The following is a 6,000-nucleotide window of genomic DNA, read 5'->3' as shown; positions in this document are numbered from 1 at the left end:
TGCTAGAACCAAAATGGAAACTAAGCTTTACAGACAGTACGAAAGAAACTGCTGGAAGAAAACAGTCACCCATAGCATGACTAAGCAGGGCACCCTACAGACCATGAAATAAACCAGCTAGACAAGAAGTATACACTTGTCAATAGTGGCATACAGCTTCTGCAGTTAACCAACTGTTCTCTGATTGGACATGAGGCCTGTTCCGAGGGAGAAAACTCATACTGGTACTGGAAACCAAGTCAGCTTCCCATAGCCAGGAAATTCATCCTTCAGAGAGAAGGCCATGTTGCTCTCTGGGGAAGAAAAGTGGGCTTACACACTGAAAAAATTTCTAAAATTAATTTGCATACTCCCTTTAACCCAAGCTGATCTCACTCTTGATTTGATAATCTGCTTTATTTTACAGATGGCAGAGAAAATGGAGAGTTGAGATCCATCAATACGAGAAGATAACCAACTCCCCACCATGAGACTTGCCACCCCTTCGACATCTGTCAGAACCCAGGAAAACTTGCAGTGGGAACAGCATCAAGAATACTGCTTTTACTGATAACCTGATAACCAGCTCCAGGGTGATTGTGGCAGACATGGTGGTCAAGCAAGAGCTATCAAAGCACAAACCCAGAGCTTACCAAGAACTCAACACTAGATTAGACTGCCAACAGGCCTGACATGGCTCAGGCAACATTGCAAAAGGGGGGACATCTGTACGATTTTAAGTGCCACAGAGTGGATGAGAATACCCTGAGACATACCCCCTAGCACTGTCCAATTGGTACTGACTGAAGTCTTCATGACCCCATAGTAAATGCCATAAGCCCACAGAGGAAGGTACAACGACAACCTGAATATGAGAGGGGTAATAAAAGAATATGATCTGTTTAAAAAATAAAAAAAAGGGCTGGAGAGATGGCTTAGCTGTTAAGCACTTGCCTGTGAAGCCTAAGAACCCCAGTTCAAGGCTCGATTCCCTAAGACCAATGTAAGCCAGATACACATGGGGCTGCATGCATCTGGAGTCTATTGGCAGGGTCTGGAGGCCCTGGCACGCCCATTCTCTCTCTATCTATCTGGCTCTTTCTCTCTCTCTGTCACTCTCAAATAAATAAATAAATATTAAAAATATACATATATAAAGGAAAGGAGGAGAGAAGAAAGGAGAAAAAGAAGGAAGGACGAATGAAGGAAGGAGAAAAATTCAACATGCATTCATGATAAAATATTTCAATAAAGTGGGTATGGAAAGGATAATCTCAATCTGATTAGCAGCACCAATAAAACCTACATCTAGTATCATACTTGGTTTAAAGATATTATATTACTCCTTAACATTAAGAATAAGGAAAGGATTTTTGCACTCAACCTTCCTAGTCAATATTATAGTGAAGTGTAATGAAGCAAAAAAAGTAAAAAACAACAACAAAAAACCCACAGATGTGAGACTAAGAAGTAAAATTATTTTATTTGCCAAATGACATGATTGTGTATACAGAGGCTTCCAATAAATCTTTATAAAAATTCTAAAGATTATGTGAACATAGCACACTTGCACACAACTAATATGAAAATAATTGTATTGCTATGTACCAGCAATGTACAATAGAAAATTATTTATAAGTATTTACAATTACATAATGACCATGAAAGATGTATAGTTTAAGAAACTGCAATACCTACTCAGTGAGAACTATGACACACTGCTGAGAAATAAAGAGAGCTCTACAGAAATGGAAATGATACTACATTCCTATATGTGGGAGGAGACTACACACAGAAGCCCCTAGAGGTCCTGTCTATTGGGAGTCATCAGTTACAAGTTAAATTACAATTTAAATTCATCATTAGCATCCATACAATCTTTTCCAAAATCTCTTTAGGCAATATTTTTGACAATATTAAAAACTTATTTTTAAGTTGTTAAGGAATTATAAAGGGCTAGAGGGCTGGAGGGACCAGGGTTCAATGCCCCAGAACCCACGTTAGCCAGATGCACAAGGGGGCACGTGCATTTGGAGTTCGTTTGCAGTGGCTGGAGGCCCTGGCGTGCCCATTTATTCTCTCTCCCCTTCTTTTTCTGTCAAATAAATAAATAAGTAAAAAAAAATATGTTTTTAAAAGGACTAGAATAAGCACAACAGTGATTAAAGAATCATGTTGAAATTCTTAAGTTTTATCTCAAGATTTTCAGTAAATGTATAGTAATTGAGGCAAAGATAATGGTATAAACACACACATACATATGTAGATACATGAATGATATATATTTGTATACATTATATGTATATGTTTGTATATATTTACATATATACAAAGATTATTGTGAGAGAAAATACAATTCAGAAATATGTCATAATATGAGAAGATATATTTAAGTAAAATGGCCTAATGGAGAAAAGGGTATTTTCAGTATGTAATCCTGGATATTTTTGAAGTATACATAAAGAAAATCAAATATTAGTACCAACTTTGAATTATATAGAAAAGTTCAGACTAGATTGCAGACATAGACTAAAAGCTAAAATTATAGAACTTTATTTTGATTTTAATACAACAACATAACTATTTTGCTATTCAGAAAGCATTAATCATGGCAGAAAACTAGATACAATGAACTTCAATTAATATAAAAACTATTTTGTAGTAGATATAAACTATGGAGCCACAAACTGGCCTATAATACATATAGATAAGAAAACATGTAAAATAAACAACTCTGACTCTGTAATCAAAAGTAAATTAACTCAAATAGGCAATCTAGTTAAGCTGATCTTTCACTAAAGGTATACATAAAAATGGCCTTTAAGTGCATGAAAAGACAATGTACCTAGTCCCTGCAAAGAAAAGTGTATGAGTAAAGTGCACATAAATCCATAATGAATATCATCATATAGCAATCCAAGAGATTACAATTAAACTGACTGATGATATCAAATGTTTGTGTAGATATGGAATAAGTAGACATGAAACATATTTGGGGGTTGTGAATGGTAAAATCACTTTGGAGAGCACATTGGGAAGTGACTTATAAGATGAAACATGTATTTGATTTCTGACTTTTCAGTTCCATTCAAGAAAAGTTAAATATATGCCCACTTAACAATAAAACTATTTTAGGGTTCCTCAGTTAAAGGTGCAAATATTCTTTTCTCTCCTTTTTTCAGTGTTCCCTGTAAGTCAGCACTAAGGAAGCAAGCGTACACACAAATGTGCATACCCACACAAACATACAACCCCTCTACCACATGTAGGAGCACTATGCTCAAAGACGGTGATTTACAACTCGTAAAAAGAGCACAAGTCACATGATAGTAAGTTCTCATAATGGAAAATTTTTCTTGGTAGCACGAAGCAGTTCTAATCCTCTGTTCTGCATCTGCTAAGTCCCAGCAAGCCTGGCTTCTCGTCCTGAAATTCAATAACCAGAGATATAACTTCTGTGGATAAGAGGTACTGCCAAAATGATCACTTTTTGATTTAAAATTGAGTTCCAGTTTTGAAAATTAGCAACTGAACCAGTTCTAGGACCATATGACTCTTAATGAGAAATTGAAAACGGTGGCTGAGTTGTGCTAGTATCCTGGTGAGAGCTTAAGAATAATGGAAGCTCCTTTTTCACGTTTGGATCAGTTAAATTTACAAAGGAGGGATTTTTTTCCATAATATCTATTTGAATAACAGGGGTGGAGTGGGGAAGGACATGAATCAATTATTCTTAAGGCCAAATAATCCTCTGGGATTAAATACATTTTTTAAAGTTCCAGTCAAAACCATGTGCACTTAATTAGAAAGGAATGAAATAGAATATACAAGTTAATGGGGAATTTTCAGCACATCTGGGATGGATTTTCAGATGATGAGTTGCAGGAGCCACCACTCAAATTCCATGCACATTAAATTCTATGAATGTGACAAAGCAGAATGCAAGCAAATTCTAAATGTCTGTTGATTGTGACTCTTGAATGTGAATCACACCCAGAAAGAAAAGTATTTTAATTGAACTAGTGTTATGCAAGGGATGTTACTCATTTAATTTTTTTGTCAAAGTTAAGCACACTAACCATCACTGTATTTATCAACCAGTGGCCACAAAATGTTCACCTCTATGTTTAAGACAACCTTTCTGGCTTACTTAAATCTAGGATACAGGGGGAAAAAATGAAAAAGAAAATTAACCAATAAAATCGTCAAGCACTATATATCATTTGAGGTGATTCCTTTGCACCATGAATGAGATCTACTCACTTTTGTGGAGTGGTCTTAGCCACTCATGAATCTCAGCAGACTTGTAAAACCATATGCTACATTTTTTTCCCCCTTGAAGGGAAAAATACAGTAAGTCGGTTTGACTTCATGAAAATCCAACAGTTAGTTGAAAAAGTAAGGTTTCTTTGTCTCATGCAATATGTTTATGGATAGAAAGACAGGATTAATGCTGTGGTTCAATGGCAGGGGCCAGATTTTTTCTGTATTCTTTCTGAAAACAATCTTGAAATGTGGCTTTAATCCTCATGACTTCAAGATGAATTTTCCCTCCAAGCATCCAGCTGGGAAGAAGGCAATGGGACTGAAGGACCATGCCAGCAAGGTTATCTCTTTTTTTCATATTTCATTTTTACTTATGTTTAAGAGAGGGAGGGGAGAGGGGAAGGGAGGGGGAGAGAGAGAGAGAGGAAGAGAGAGAGAGAAGGAGGGAGAGAGAGAGAATGGGTGCACCAGGGGCCTTTAGCCACTACAAAGGAGCTCCAGAAGCAAGCGCCACCTTGTGCATCTGGCTTACATGGGTCCTGGGGAATTGAACCCTGGACCTTTATCTTTGTAGGCTAGTGCCTTAGCCGCTAAGCCATCCCTCTGGCCCAGGTTGTCTCTTTTCTAAAGCTCCCTGTATGCTCTATCTGTGAGCCTCTATAATTTTATTACTAGCTAGAATCTTTTCACTGGAGGTAATCAAACATGACTTTCTTTTGGAGACATTTATACTTGATTGGTTAAGAAAGAAGTGGGAAGTAAATAGTGGGTAGGCATCAAAGTATGTGCTATTGCTGCTGTCACACAGGAGACATACTGTCTTGACACAGTTTCCTTCTATCTAGCCTTCACATTCTACACATATCTGGGATACTAAATCTTGCTAAGTTACATTCTGTTTCTATGAGTCACCTCAGGCAGCCTATCCTCTGGGGAAGACAGCAGTGCCATACTATTATCTCAGGTTTCTATCCTATGCCCCCTAAGCCAAATACTGAAACTTCCCAAGGCTTATGTGACTGTTTAGTCTGACTTGAAATCAAGGCTTGTAACATCCCTTAACTGGCTGCACATTATTTTTACAGATTTGTTCCAAGATTAGTATTAAGTGAAGTTGAATATATTTATATTAATACTTGTTAAGCATCTTCAGTGTTTTAGGTCTTATGCAAAATATACTACAAATAAGACCAAAGAACTCACTACCCAATGCAGAACATAGGTAGGTAGGCACATAACTATAATAAAGGAAGACGTGTATTCACATTAGAGAATAGCACAAAGAAGTTCTATTCAGAGAAGAGATTAGGGAAGACAAATATATGATATTCACAATGGGTAAATCAAAGTCAGGAACAGTCCCATGTTTATTGATTTTCACTCTATTTTCCACAATCTAAATAATAATAAATATAAGTAGTAACATTATATAGAGAAATTATATATAACTTAACTCTGGGTACATTCTGATAAGTACTTTGGTAGGTGACTTGTCACTGTGTGAACATCACAGAGAGTACTTCCATAAACCTAGATAGTATTCACTACTACAGTTACATACTTAGGCTATATGATATATACTATTTTATGTGTGGTCTACCATTGAACAAAATGTGTTTGTATGGTATAAAGTCATATACTACAATAAAGTAAATCATTACAATGATAAACATTCTTTGAATGATACTTAAGTTTGTAAATAAGAATACAACTCAAAATTTTACCCCAAATTTTAATGAGATATACACATTCCTG

General features: G+C 36.2%; 1 long non-coding RNA gene across 1 annotated transcript in view; it reads right to left on the bottom strand.

Moving 5' to 3' along the window:
* Positions 1 to 2,730: 2,730 nt before the first annotated feature.
* Positions 2,731 to 6,000, bottom strand: part of LOC123460855 — a 514,919-nt gene continuing 511,649 nt past the window's right edge. The window contains exon 9 of the long non-coding RNA XR_006637250.1: positions 2,731 to 3,405. This is a non-coding gene — a long non-coding RNA (uncharacterized LOC123460855). The remainder of the gene's footprint in view (positions 3,406 to 6,000) is intronic.

The sequence above is a fragment of the Jaculus jaculus genome, chromosome 5 (assembly GCF_020740685.1).
Source record: "Jaculus jaculus isolate mJacJac1 chromosome 5, mJacJac1.mat.Y.cur, whole genome shotgun sequence".
NCBI lineage: Eukaryota > Metazoa > Chordata > Mammalia > Rodentia > Dipodidae > Jaculus > Jaculus jaculus.
The sequence above is the reverse complement of the archived record's forward strand: the minus strand, read 5'-3'. Positions and strand labels throughout refer to the sequence as shown.